Consider the following 15,488-nt stretch of genomic DNA (forward strand, 5'->3'; position numbering starts at 1 on the left):
TAAACTTTTAATCTCCTTTCACCAACCCCTATAATCTATTAAAACATCAAAGACTATATTCTAAAAGGTTGTTTTGACAATAGCAGCTGTACTGGCTATTGAATATAATATGTGAATAAACAATCTATAAAATATGACTGAACTTTCAAATCTGCAAGAAAAAAAGAGAAAAAATCTGAAATGCAAATAAACAATTTAATTTAAGGGTATGATCAAGAAATGGCAATAGAGATATAACTAGGGCTATTTTCACCTGAGGCAAATATTTGGAGGGTGAGTATTGGTGGCTAGGGCACAAATGCTAGGAGAGTGTCCAGTCCTTGTTCTCAAGAGCCTGAGTGATGGAACCCTGAGACTGATAGTCCTCTCCTGAGCTCTTGCCTTCCCCTGAACAGTATTCTTTTAGAATGGTATTATTTAGATTAGTATTCTTAATCTTCAACAGATCCCTTTGGCAGTCTAATAAAGCCCATGGTCCCCCATTTTCAAAATAATGTATTTCAATACAATTTTTTAAAAAATCAAAATATTTTTCCTGATTTGACCACATAATCATATGTATGATTTGTTTTTACATTTTATTTTGTTTTTAGTTGATGGAATAATACAATCATTTCCATAATATAATACAATAAAAAAAAACCTCCAGGTTAACAATCCTTTCCAAGAAGATGAATACAGTCTCTGCCTCTCTCCTGATGCATCTTCAACTATAATTGGCCAGATCATCACAGTGGTGAGTGAAGGACAGGAAAAGAAGAGAATGGAAGGTTGATTTACTAGCCTCACAGTGAATCACGTTGGAGGAGGACTAGGAAGCAAGTACAGGAACAGCAGTTGCTACAGGAAGAAATGGAACCTTCCCCTTCCTGAATGATCAATTAATAAGACAAAATTTCATTTTTCCTTGGCTAGTTAGAATCTAAATAGTATCCTTGAACATAGTAAGGGGAGAAGACTCAGTAAGAACAAAGAGGGACAGGAGAAATAAAAGATGCAAAATTACTTCATAAGAAAAGGAGATTTCCACTCAATTTGGATCAAGGTACAATATGGAAACAAAGTAAAGACTGACAGATTGCTTTCCGTGGGGTGGGGTGGGGGGAGGGAAGTAAGATTGGGGGGAAAATTGTAAAAATCAAGTAATATCTTTAATAAAAATAAATTTTAAAAAAAAAGGTGATTTCCCTCCCCCCTCTAAATTTAGTTAGCTTTAGCTCCTATGAGGCTGATTAAAAAAATAAAAGTCAAAAGTGAAAACAGAGGAAAAGGCTAAGATGTGGGTATTTTTCTCCAGGTCACACTGTGAATCTTCTCTACTATACTCCAACTCTTCATCCTGAAGTTTCTTATTCTAGCCTTAGAATTCACTCTTTGCAAATCCCCTCTGACCTGATTGAATGGTTCCTTTTAGAACCTCAGGGCACCCAGGCAGCCACAACCTATTCCCCTACCCAGGCTGCCCTCTAGACCTTCTCCACCATCCTCCAGCACAGGGCACTTTTGGTCCTCTTTTCTTTCAGCTTCCTTTTCTGTATTCCTTTCTCCCCATTAGAATGGAAGCTCCTTGTGTGCAGGAGGACCAGATTCGATGTCTGTCTCCTGGAGCTGCCGCCTGACCCATCTGGCCCTTCACCCTCCGCTGCTGCCCAAGATGTATCACCACAGCAGTCAGAAGCCCCACCAAACATTTTCAGAGAGGAGCTGCTCTTCGGGTGCCTTCAAACCGATGTCAACTGCAAGTTCAAGCACAAAGCGGTGGAGAACAGGAAGGCTCTCTCAAATGAGCCATTCCTTCTTAAACCTCATGAAGAACTGATAATCCGCAATTATTACAAGGCTAGACTTCTGCTCCATACTTAAGCCTACAGTGCCAAGGTCTGTGGCGGGCACAGCAGGTACATATTTGAAGCCTTTTAACCTTTAATTCAGTGATGGAATATCGCCTTCGGATAATGCATACTTGTGCATTTTTGGCACGCAAAGTAGATGAATTTCACGAGTACAGTGCAGTTTGTTGGAAATCGTTGGGAGAGCCTCCTGGACAAGAAAAGATGTAAACAAATTTTGGAATATGAACTTTTACTTATTCAGCAGTTTAATTTTCACCTTAATGTCCACAATCCTTACCTGCCATTTGAGGGTTTTCTCATTAACTTTAGGGATTAGTTCTCTTTTACTCAGTAGTTTTAAGGACAACAGCTAATGATTTTCTTAATAGAAATGTTTAGAGAGGTGTTTATCTTTTATATACACTTTTACAGATTGCTCTACCATTTTTACCAAGTGTCTACAGCACTAGAATTAACATGGAAAGTTACTATCAGAAAGTCTTATGCTAAATGAGAATAGAGCCTATTTATTAGTTATTTGGTATAATGAAATGCATAAAAAAACTTAGGAATGAAATATGAAGCAACAAGGCCTGAGGAAGTTGCTGCCCTAAAACGGAAACTAGTGAAGTGTCCCATTGCTGAACTTGGATTTAATATAAGGATAAAAAGATGAAAGGCTATGAAGATGATTAGAACTCAACCGAAGAAGGAAGAATGGACTGATCAGTTAACTCTTGAATTCTTTGTAAAGTTTTCTATTGAGAGAGTTCCTAAGTCTATAGAAACAGGGATTCTTTAGCTTGATTTGAAGTGAAAATAACTCCTTTTTATTAAACCTTTTTCCATTTAAAAGCAGAAAAGAAAATTAAAGAAAAAGAATGTAAGCTCCTTGAGAGTACGAACTGTGCTTTGCCATACTTACATTTCTATCTCCATTATTTAGAACAGTGTTTGACACATAGTAAATGCTTATTAAATGATAGTTGACTTACTGAGCAATGGTCTCTTGGTAGATGTTTTATTGACACAATTGATTTCTGAAACCCTAGAATTTTTCAGCCCTAGATTTGAACCAAGAATTAGATCCTAATTTTACCTTCATCATTTGTGAGCTGCATGACCTTGAGAAAATAACTTTAAAAAAGTCTCTGAGTTTCAATTTCTCTGTCTGTAAAATGAGGATGGCTCCAGAGTCTAAAGTCCATTCTAGCTCTAAAATGCGGATTCTATATTTTTCATTAGTTTATATGTCATTCATGTTGTTGTCCCCTCTAAAATATAAACTCCCTGTTTCATTTTTGTCTTGTATCCCCAGCCTAGTATAGTGTCTAACACATTTTGATTGGTTCAATCATGTCCCACTCTTCTGTCACCATTTTGGGGTTTTCTTTGCAAAGATACTGGAGTGTTTGCCATTTCCTTCTCTAGATCATTTTTACAGATAAGGAAATCTTAGCAAACAGTGGTAAGTGATTTGTCTAGGATCATATAGCTAGTTAGCATCTGAAACTGGATTTGAATTCATAGAGATGAGTCTTCCTGCTTATAAGTCCAGTGTTCTATCCACTGTACCATCTAGCTGCCCACCTGACTCATAATAAATGCCTTTTGATTGAATGAGTGATTTATCTGTAGATAATCCCACTATGCCACTGATTAGAAGTCACTGGACTTTTGACATTCTTCTTGAGAAATACCATAATCCAATCATAATTCTCAAATATGACAACCTTTGCATTACTATAATAAAATAATGTAGACAAGTCATTTTTAATACCTGCTAGATGCATAGCCCACAGTCATAAATACCGGCAATATCAGTAGCTGGAATTCTCAGTTATGACCATCGTTATTGTAAAAGAAATTGACAGACACCTAACCAAGAATATGATGCATTAGATTGATTCTTTCTTTTTTTTTGGAAGACTCTGGTCAGCACTACAGTCTCATTTGTCAAGTTAGTTTATGTTTATTTATTGAATGATTGTGGAGAAGTGAGGTCCTGAAGGAAAAAAATAGACAAGGTCATTTTAAAGGAAATGCATGACCTGTTCATTCAAAGAGAAGGTTCAGTTTATTTAATAATGGAGTCTCTTGAGCTCTGTTATGGTGAATTGGTCTAGGAAAAAAATATTCTTGTACAGTTCCTAGATATATCAACTTCTCCCACAGTCCTCAACTAAGGTACTAAACTTACTATTCCTGCCAGTGCCACAAAGTGTAAAGTTCTCAAAAAGACAGAAGACTATATTGTTTGCGGAAGGACTTCCCATCAAATAACTAGCCCTGAGGGCCACTTTAGTCTTTCCTTTCCACATGAGACCTTAGGTAAAGTAACCAAGCCTCATGGATTTTTGATTCCTTGTTTTTTTTAATCAGGTATCACATGTCCACAATCCTTACCTGCCATTTGAAGGTTTTCTCATTAACTTTAGGACTAGTTGTCTTTTACTCAAGAACCCAGTAATTTTAAGGATAATAGCTAATGACTTTCTTAATAGAAATGCTTAGAGAGATGTTTATCTTTTATATACACTTTTGCAGATTGCTCTACCATTTTACCAAGTGTCTACAGTGCTAGAATTAACATGGAAAGTTACTATCAGAAAGTCTTATGCTAAATGAGAATAAAGCCTATTTATGATTTATTTGGCATAATGAAATGCATAAAAAAACTTAGGAATGAAATATGAAGCAACAAGGCCTGAGGAAGTTGCTGCCCTAAAACGGAAACTAGTGAAGTGTCCCATTGCTGAACTTGGATTTAATATAAGGATAAGAAGAGGAAAGGATATGAAGATGATTATGTCTAGAATAGTGTTTAGCTATTCAATTCAGTTATTTTCAGTTGTGTCTGACTTTCCATGACCCCATTTGAGTTCTCTTGGCAAAGATACTGGATTGATTTGCCATTTTCTTCTTCGGTTCATTTGCAGATGAGGGAATTGAGGCAAACAGGATTAAGTGACTTCCCCAGGGTCACAGAACTAGTAGGAAGTGAGCTTTCCTGCCAGACCTAGCCCTCTATCCAACTGTATCACCCAGCTAGTAAGGACTTAATAAATGTTTGTTGACTCATTAGTAATTTCATGGTCTAGTGCAAATGACAAAATGCTCCCAGTGTAAACACAATCTCAAATTAACTTTTTTTTCAGAGAAATTCAGTTGTTGGGGAAGAGATTCCAGGAAGAATAACCTCATACTGGGAAGAAATCCTAGAATACTGCCCTATGGTGGGGAAACAAAAGATCTCAGGACACTGGCCAATTCTAGAGTTCATAGGGTACCACAAAAGCACTGCTAGGGAAATTGCCAGAAAAGAAGGGGAAATCAGAATAAGACTAATCTGGGGAATAGTTTACCTGCAATGCAGAAACCTGAAGCATTCAATACAGTAGCTTTTTATTTTAACTAATAATTCTTATTAATAAATACCAAACTCAATTATTTCTGCTCTATTGTAATAGCAAAAATGTCTTTGCTGTCTAACAGTTAGTCTCCCACCTAGATCCAGTCATCCCACCTAGTTGTAGCTCTGCAATATATCTCTCCATTATAACATTTTGTACCATTGTCATTTTCTCTTCTCATTCCCTTTTCTCCCTTTGCCTCTACTTTCTATATTACAGATCAATAAATAGTCAACAGATTCTCTCTCTCTCTCTCTCTCTCTCTCTCTCTCTCTCTCTCTCTCTCTCTCTTTCTCTTGGATAATAGATTACGGTTGGCTGCCCAAACTTAGGTAAGAGTTGAGCTAATAGATACACTTTTCCTCTAAGGAGACTCTTTTTCTGATACCAAAAAGGGGAGAATGTGCTATTTGAGAAAGGAAACTGAGCTAAGAAAAAACCTGGCCTCATATTTTCTAAACTGAGACATGAGACCCAAGTAATTCCTTAATGGGAAAGGTTTGTAGCCATGTCATTAGTGCAATTTAAAACCCAACTTCACAAAGAACCTCAGAATGCATGTGGTGATGGAAACATTTTATGAGAATATTCATGTTTTTATTATTACATAATAAAGTCTTATGATATGGTGGAAGCAAGTGAAATTGATGCTCTTTGGGGCTTGATGTGTCTCATAATTGCCATGAATAATAAGAAACTTTAATTACAGTATGTCCATCAGTGAGTGGGAGGTTGTGGTGGTGGTGGTGGTGAGAGGCGAACAAAGCATGGAAGTTCAAAGACTGACATCTCAATCATATTTCTCTGATCCCTTCTTTCACCAGTTGTTTCTGCCTGTTTGAGGATCAGCCACCCACCTAAACCCCACGTAGCATGCCTGCTCTTCTGCGTGGGATTTTCCCATCAAACAGCCCCACAGCCCATCACTCTGGTGTCAATAACCAATTTTATTTTACCTGTGAGTCATAGATACTGTGGTTTGTTTGTACTGTGAGCATCTCAGGAAGAATATGGTTCAGGAATAATAATCCAGAAGCACAAGCTGTCAGTTCCAAAGGTGAATGTGATGTTGAAACAGTTTTATATTGCCTCATTTCCTCTAACTACTGGTACTGCCATGATGTATTTAGAGTGCCCTGGGTACTTTTTTTGAGTACTCTCAATACTTTGATGTTTTGACAGTTCTGTGTTCTCAAAGATGACAAAGTACTTTTTCCAATGTTACAAATTGCACTCTAATGAATTAGTCCATTTATCAAGAAGTATGTTTTTTTAGGTTTTTGCAAGGCAAATGGGGTTAAGTGGCTTGCCCAAAGCCACACAGCTGGGTAATTATTAAGTGTCTGAGACCAGATTTGAACCCAGGTACTCCTGACTCCAGGGCTGGTGCTTTATCCACTAGGCTACCTAGCTGCCCCAAGAAGTATTTATTAAATACCTATTTTATGTCAAACACTAGAGATACATAGACAGAAATGAAAGTCCTTGACCTCAAGAAACTTATTCTTGCCCACATCTTCCTATAAACCTACCACAGGGGGTTCCACCCAAAATATTAGAGGGAATACCTTGCATTCTCAGAATTACACAGTAACAATGGAAAACTTGGGTTATTCCTTGATTATCAATAAATTATCAAATAATTTAATAAAAAAAACTCTGCAATATCAGCCACTGTAGTAAGCTCTGGGGAGGAAGGAAAGAAGGAAAGAAGAAATATGGAAAGAATTTCAGCTCTGCCTTCAAGGAACTTACATGGATCTATCCAGTTCTCTGACTATCATAATCCAACAATCTATTTTTTTATCTATCATCTAGAAATAAATACAAATAAGATAACCTTTGAGGGGAAGATGTTAGCAAGTGGGGAAATCAGGAAAGACTTCATGCAAAAGATGATGCTTTAGCTGAGGCTTTAAGCAAACCAGAATTTAGCAAGGTCATTGCATCCTTGGCCATTGCCTGTTGTCTAGACCTTTGTCTTGCCACTAATCCCAGATGACTCTTAAGGAGAGAGGGAGGCTGATGACTTTGCATAGATCTGTCTCACTCATATCCAATTCACACATAGATCAAGACATTACCTTCATGATGCCTTTGGCCCTCTTCAAGAACAAAAGACAAACAACAACAAAATAAACCAAAGATAAAGAGGTGGGAGAGCTCACATTTCTGGGAGTGGGACAATTAGTGCAAAAGTACTAAATAAATAAATAAGTAAGTAAAATATTGCTTGGAAGAAATAGAAAGAAAGAATTGGAAATAAAATATTGTGTAGAAGAAATGGAAAGAAAGTCAATTTGGGAGTGGAGCCAAGATGGCAACAAGAAGGGATTGAGTCTTAGGAGCTCTCTGATAAAATTCATCAGCTAAGGACTCTAACTAAACTTTCGAGAGACAGAATGCACAAAGGGACCCAGTGAGGCAGTTCTCCTACTCAAGGTAACCTGGAAAATAGCAGAAAGGCTCTGCTCTCTGGGGTTGGAGAGGCGGCCCGCCAGAGAGGTGGCCCACCAGAGCCAAAGAACCTCAGCCTCCCGGAGGCAGCCCCAGGGCGTTGGGGGTCACAGCTCACAGCAGTGGGGGAGTCTCCTGAGCTGCACCCCGAGCAGCACCGGGCACAAAGGAGGGGAACAGCGGGGGACCTCTGCCAGAGCTAGCACATGGAGCCCAGCCCTCAGGGCACACAGCAAGCAGCATCCTCTTTTCCCAGCCCTGATCCAGGAAACAGAAGCAGGCAGAGCCAGTAAGCAGGAGCCCCCAGGGCATGAGCCCATTGAGCTGAAGGAGGGGAGTGAAGAGAGACTGCCTAGCTCTGTCCTCTGCCCCTGAAAGAGGACTCTGGGGCTCTGACCACATTCAGATCCTGACCACAGTCTAGGCCCCCCCATAGAACAGCAGCCCCCCCCCACCTCAGCCTCTTGGCAGAGGGGGGCGCTTATGGTCATTCACAGACCAGGAGGGAGGACAGAACCTCACACACTGAGACCCTTGTGGGAGTGTCACAAAAGCTCAAGAAACACCCCAAACCAGGCCCAGACTGGGAAAATGAGCAAGCAGAGAAACAAAAAGAAGACTATTGAGAAATATTTTGCAAATGAGCCCAAGAAGGATCAAAATACTCAGTCTGAAAATGAGAAAGCACAAGCTCCTGCATCTAAAGACTCCAAGAAAAACAGAAATTGGGCTCAGGCTATGATAGAGCTCAAAAAAGACTTTGAAAATCAAATGAGGGAGTTGGAAGAAAAACTGGGAAAAGAAAGGAGAGAGAGATGCAGGAAAAACATGAAAATGAAGTCAGCAGCTTAGTCAAGGAAATCCAAAAAAATGCTGAAGAAAATAGCATGCTAAAAACCAGCTTAGGTCAAATGGATAGAACAGTTCAAAAAGTTATTGAGGAGAAGAATGCTTTAAAAAGCAAAATTGGCCAGATGGAAAAAGAGATAAGAAAACTCTCTGAGGAGAACAAATCCTTCAGACAAAGAATAGAATTCAGGGAGATTGATGAATTTAACAGAAATCAGGAATCAATACTTCAAAACCAAAAAAATGAAAAATTAGAAGAAAATGTGAAATATCTCATTGAAAAAACAACTGATATGGAAAACAGACTTAGGAAAGATAATTTGAAAATTATTGGAATACCTGAAAGTCATGATCAGGAAAAGAGCCTTGACATCATTTTCAAAAAATTACTACAGGAAAATTGCCCTGATATTCTAGAAGCAGAGGGCAAAATAGAAATGGAGAGAATCCACCGATCCCCCAGAGAAAGAGATCCCAAAAAAACAACCCCTAGGAATATTATAGCCAAGTTCCAGAACTCCCAAGTCAAAGAGAAAATATTACAAGCAGCCAGAAGGACACAATTCAAATATCATGGAGCTGCAGTCAGGATCACACAGGACTTAGCAGCAGCTACATTGGAAGCTTGTAGGGCTTGGAATACAATATACCGGAAGGCAAGAGAGCTTAGAATACAGCCAAGAATGAAGTACCCAGCAAGGCTGAATGTCCTCTTCCAGGGAAAAAGATGGACTTCCAATGAACCAGGGGAATTTCAAAGGTTCCTTTTGGAATGGCCAGAGCTGAACAGAAGGTTTGATCTTCAGATACAGGACTCAAGTGAAGCATGGAGATTGGAGGAGAGGGGGGAAATATGAGGGACTTAATGAGGATGAACTGCATGTATTCCTGCATAGAAAAATGACATTGATAATACTCATATGAACCTTCTCAGTTAATAGAGCAGGTAGAGAGAGCTTTTATAGTTGAAGCACAGGAGAAAGCTGAATTCAAAGATAAAATATGGTGTAAAAATGGAGTCAATAGAAAAAAAGGGAAATGGAATGGGAGAAAGAAAAAGGAGAGGGGGAATAGTCCAAGATATTTCACATAAGATTTTTTTTTATTCCAATGAGCTATTGCAATGATGTGGAAGGGGGGAGGCAAGGGGGAATGAGGGAAACTTTGCTCTCATCAGAGATGGCTAGGAGAGGAAACAGCAAATATATTCAATGGAGTATAGACATCTGGAGTAAGAAGGAGGGAGGAACAGGGGGAAGGGGTGGGGATGTGAATAAAGGAGTAGAGGATGGGCCATGGGGGGAGAGTGGCCAGATATAACATATTTTCTTTCTTACTTCTTGCAAGGGGCTGGGAATGAAAGGCCTGCCCAGGACCACAGGGCCAGGTAGATTCTGGGCCTAAGGTGTGGTATGGGGGCTCAGAGTTTCTTGGCCCCGGGACCAGGGATCTGTCTGCTGCGCCACTCAGCTACCCTACAGCAGAGTCATAGTGAAAGGAGAGAGAAAATATAGTACATGGTAGTGGAGAAATAAGAAAGGAGGGAGTTTCGATCAGCAATGGCAATGGTGGAAAAATATGGAAATAACTTTTGTGATGGCCTTATCATAAAGAATGAGATCTACCCATGACAGAGTTGTTGGTGTTGGAACAAAGACTCAAGCACATTTTTTGTTATGATTATTTGGGGGAGGGTGCAGGGCAAGTAGGGCTGGATGGCCTGCCTGGGGCCACATAGTGGGGTGATCTTTGGGTGTCTGGGGCCGGATTTGGACCCAGGTGCTCCTGGCTCAAGGGCCAATGCTCTGTCTGCCACCCAGCCACCCCTACTATTATTACTATTTTTATTTTGGGTCTTTTTTTTTCTTCTTTTTGGTTTTTTCAGGGCAGTAGGGAAGGGTGGCTTGCATGTCACATGGCTGGGTGATTGTTGGGTTTACGAGGCTGGATATGGGCTCAGGTGCTCGTGGCTCCAGGGCTGGTGCTTCGTCCATTGCACCACCTGGCCATACCTACAATTAATACTATTATTATTTTTTATTTTAATTTTTTTCCTCTCCCCTTTACTTTTTTTGCCCAAACAAGTCTATCTATATTCATGGGGGAGGAGGAGGGGTATTTTGTTTACTTGTAAACAATAATATTTTATTAATGTAAAAAAAATCTGTACAAAATGAGAATAAAAAAATAAATTTAAAAGAACAAAAAAGAAAGTCAATTTGGCTGAATTGTATAGTATAGGGCAGTGGTTGGGATGTGGGGGAGATTATGTAACAAGACTGGAAAGGTAAGATAGAACACAGGATATATAGGACTTTAAATGTCAAACAGAATATTTTATATTAGATCCTAGAAGTACTAGGGAGTCACTGAGGTTTATTGAATAGGAAACTGCTATCATCAGATTTACACTTTAAGAAGATTATTTTGATGACTATGTTGGTAGATGGATTGGAACAGGGAGATACTTGAGGCAGGAAGACCAAATAAGAGGCCAGTGCAAAAGCCTAGCCTAGAGATCATAAAAATCTAAATGGGGGAAAAAGTAATAATTTTTACTCACATATAAAATTGGGTGGGAGTCAACAGAAGATATATGTAAGAGATGTGGAGGCAGAAACAACATGATTTAGCAATCTATTGAATAAGTGGGATAAGTTCAGGGTGGGGAATCGATGAGATCACTGAAACTGTACATCTGTGAGTTCAAGAATTCTGATTCTTTAACAGATAAAGGAATATTTGAAAGGAATGGATTTGAGAAAAAAGGAAATGAATTATGTTTTGGGTATATTGAGTTTGAGTTCCCCGTAGACTATGCGGTTTGAAATAACCATTAGGCAACTGCTGATCCTAGAATGGAGTTCATTATTGTAAAAAACAAAAAAAGAAACAAAAAACTTTTTGCAGTAGGTCTATTGCATTGTTGTTGTTGTTGTTCAGTTAGTTTTAGTCATCTATGACTCTTTATAACCCCATTGAGACTTTGGGGACTTTCTTGGCAAAGATACTGGTTTGCCAGCTTATTTTATAGATGAGGAAACTGAGGCAAACAGTTCATCAACTCATCTAGAATCATACAGCTAGTTAGTGTCTGAGTCATATTTGAACTCAGGTAGATCATTCTTCTTGACTCCAGGTCCTGTGCTCTATTTACTGTGCCACCTAGTTGCCCTATTGCCAGAGAAGAACTTTTAATTTTAATTTTAATGTTTTTTACTGAGTCTTTGAATCTTTTCCGTAATTAACTGCTTCTCTTGATGCATATAGGAACATTACCTAGTTTTGGTGACACTGAGAGGCTTAGAGATTTGCCCAGGGTTCCATAGCCTGTATGTGGTGCTCTGTAGAGGCAAGTAGTCCAGTGGTTAGGAAAATTGAACCCATAGTTAAGAAAACCTGTATTTGAATCCAGTCTCAAACATTTACTGATTGAGTGACCCTGTAGGGTAAACCATATGATCCAGGTTGGAATATGAATTCTTCCCTTAATCAAAGTGGCCTAGCTTGATTGGATAAGGCCCATAATTGAAGATTCACTCAGTTATGATTATATAATCAAGGACAGACATACAGCCTTTCTTTGGGCCTTGAAATAGTCACTATTATGTAAATTCTTTATATGATGATACTTATATAAGTCTTAGATTTGTCTTGATGCTGCCTTTGTTCTAAACCCCTATAAATGTCCAGCTAGGGGACTGACCATGTGGTTAGACCATGTTTGTTTGTGGACAGCAGAGTTGAATGCAGCGGAGCAGATACTAGCCAATGGTGGACAGTGGACAGGAGGACATGAAGCCTACCAGCCAAGGAGGGAAGCATACTGGGAATTTGGGGAACTGATAAGCAAATTTAGGGCAATGAAGATAGATTTATGTATGGACTTGACCCTACAGCCTCCCACCCCTAAGGCTGTACAATAAAAAGATATAAATCTCTCCAAGCCTCCTTAGTATTCTTTTGGTCTCTCTGAATAAAGAACCTGCAAAACAATGAGGTTGGGATTTGTTTGAAATGTTCTGCTCAGCTCTATAGATAAGGATTTAGAATTGTGTAATTTTAGAAGAATTGATTTGACTTTCATTTGTACCTGTTTTACAGAGTCTTAGACAAATCTGTCTTAAGTTTGGTCTACCTCAGTTTCCTATCTCTCAGGGTTGCAAATAATACTATAAATGCTAGCCATTATTATTATTTGGTATCAGAGATGAAATTTGAATCCAAATCTTTAACAGAGGAATATAGGGGATAAAGAGATGAATCTTTGAATCTGAGAGAAGCTTAGGGTTATAAATAAATTGGTCAAAGGCAATCTCAGTATGTTTTTTAAAAATGTATTTAATTTTTAACTTATGGAATAAAACAAGCATCTTCCTTAACATAGAGTAATAAAAAAAAAGATTGCATATGAAATTGCAAATCTACTATGTACAACTTGCCATTCCTTTCAAAAATCCAACAAAATTATCACGTAAATTTCTTTCCTTTTTTTTTCTTCTCTCTCCTCTCAGCCTTAGAGAGAGCTAATTTTAGATATAAATAGATTTATATATGTAAAACCATTCTATACATACTTCTTTTTATCAGTTCTTTCTCTGGATATAGAAAGCATCTTTCTTTATATGTCTTTTATAATTAATTTGAGTATTTATGATAGACAAAATAACTTATCAGTCAGCTTTTATCTGATCTTAGCTCATGATTTATTTGCATGTTTTATTTATTCTTGGTGTTGTGGTCTTGTACAAATTGGCTAGGAGAGGTCAACATCTTCCAAAAGAGGATGATGGCCCCCACAAAAAAACTCCAAAATAAGGTCTCGAGGGAGAAGGATTTTCTTGACTAGAACAAAGACTACCTCTGGAACTAATGAGAAATGAAATCAGGTAGAGATAGAGAAGACAAGCAAAGCATGGTGTTTTTTTTTTTTTAGGTTTTTGCAAGGCAAACGGGGTTAAGTGGCTTGCCCAAGGCCACACAGCTAGGTAATTATTAAGTGTCTGAGACCGGATTTGAACCTAGGTACTCCTGACTCCAGGGCCGGTGCTTTATCCACTATGTCACCTAGCCGCCCCCAAAGCATGGTTTTCTTAATTGAAAATGTAGGAAAGATTTTAGCAGGGAGGGACTTGGTTGCACCTGATTCACAGTATTGCTCTTAGGAATCCTACAAAATTAGCAGAATCCTTTGGTTATTTTTACGCTTTTCATTCAAAGCAACTAAAAGGTAATAGGGTTGCTTGCTGAGGCTTCCTAACATCCTGTCAACCCCCTACATGTGTTCTTACATGGCTGGCTGGAGACAATACTTTTTATGCCATCTGGCTCATTCAGGGTGTTAGTTTATCCCTTGGGCTATGTCCTACATGGACATTTTTTTCTGTAGATATCACAACTGAATAGCACTAGAATGAGATAGGCTAGGTCAGAGCTTATAAATCCAAAGAGCCCCATAAGCAAAAGACCCCCACATAGGAGTAAGGCCAATAATGAATTATTTGAAAGCTGAGCATAACTACATGAATCTGAAGTTAGGTTAGAATTCAGAAAAGCAACAATCTGCAGAGTGTGGTGATTAAAAAGTTGTGAGAGACATAGTTTCTGGACAATTTAATCATTTTATTAATAATGTAAGCATCTAAATAAATGGGTAGTCATTTGACCATCACTCTTAGACCAAAGACCCCTAAAGGTGGTGGGTTCACACCCTTTGAAAAGTGGATACTCCTGAGGGGTGTTCATCACCTCTGATTAGTGAACTAGAAAATAAATATTATGATGAAGGTGGGCTATATTCAGATAAAGGTCTTTTGAGTATATGACTTGGATCACCCAAATTTTGACATATCAATTTCCATCTCACCTGTCTGACAGATGGGAGAATCCATATTTTCCCAGGCCTCTCTGAGCAGACCCAATGAGTAGGAATGCACCCATTAGCCCAAACTTAGAATTTCTTTTATTGTCTGATTAGATTTTGAGCTGGGTAAATCTCTGCCTATGATTTCTCACACTGATTGGTTTCTGGATAACCAAGTAGAAAAGGGAAAAAATCTTGGCCCTGATTCAATAAATATAAGAGAGAAATCATTAATTTCTCTCAAAGGGAAAGGATGAACATAAAATAAATACCAAAAAAATCCCTGGCCTTGGAGACAGGGGAAATAGCTCTTCTTAATAGCTTTGTGACCAGAAGTGAAATGCATACCCAATGTGGGATGTTAGCCAAGGCTTCAAACTCAGTTCAAGATCTAGTATGTTAACCCAAGTAGAAGTGATCAGTGAAGATCCAGGTATCAGGAACTTAATGATGGAAAGGCTGAAGCTTAAGAGCTGGATGCAAATTTAGTCCCTAAAGACATTAGGACAACAGTAAAGGACTTGAACAGGTAACAAGGCAAGAATTACAATAACAGTACACTGCTTTGAAAGTGCTTTCTTCATTCTAAGCACCTTTTCATGTTCCCTTCTCATCTTTGGGGCTCTCAGAAATACTATACCCAATAATTGGTCAAGCAACTGATTAGCTACCAAAAACTGTGTTAGGTATTAGGGATACAAATATGACAAATGAATTGATATTCTAAGCCCAGATTTAAGTTATTTTGTGGGCCCATATTGAGATAAAAAACAGAGCTTTTGATCCTCTACCAGTAGGTTTACCTTTATTTATAAGCTAGAGATCCCAACTGGTTCAAAGCAAAGGCATTTATTATAGAAATCAAATATTAAGAAATGTAGCAATACAAGATTTTCTCACCTAAACCTGCCACATGCTCCCACAAATACATATACCTAATGGAAATTATATCCCTATAATGAATATAGAAAGAGAGCCTATGGTTAGGAAACATATATAGAAAAACATATACTTAGTGATCCCATATGGCCAAAGAATGTATGTGGAGGGGCAACCCATGTAACTGACTTGGCA

At 38.5% G+C, this 15,488-nt stretch overlaps 1 pseudogene; it reads left to right on the forward strand.

Annotated features, from left to right (window-relative positions):
- The first annotated feature begins 1,654 nt into the window (after window positions 1–1,654).
- On the forward strand, window positions 1,655–4,648 carry LOC141489764 (cyclin-H-like; annotated as a pseudogene).
- Window positions 4,649–15,488: the final 10,840 nt, after the last annotated feature.

Source organism: Macrotis lagotis, chromosome 5 (genome assembly GCF_037893015.1).
Source record: "Macrotis lagotis isolate mMagLag1 chromosome 5, bilby.v1.9.chrom.fasta, whole genome shotgun sequence".
In the NCBI taxonomy this organism is placed as follows: Eukaryota; Metazoa; Chordata; class Mammalia; order Peramelemorphia; family Peramelidae; genus Macrotis; species Macrotis lagotis.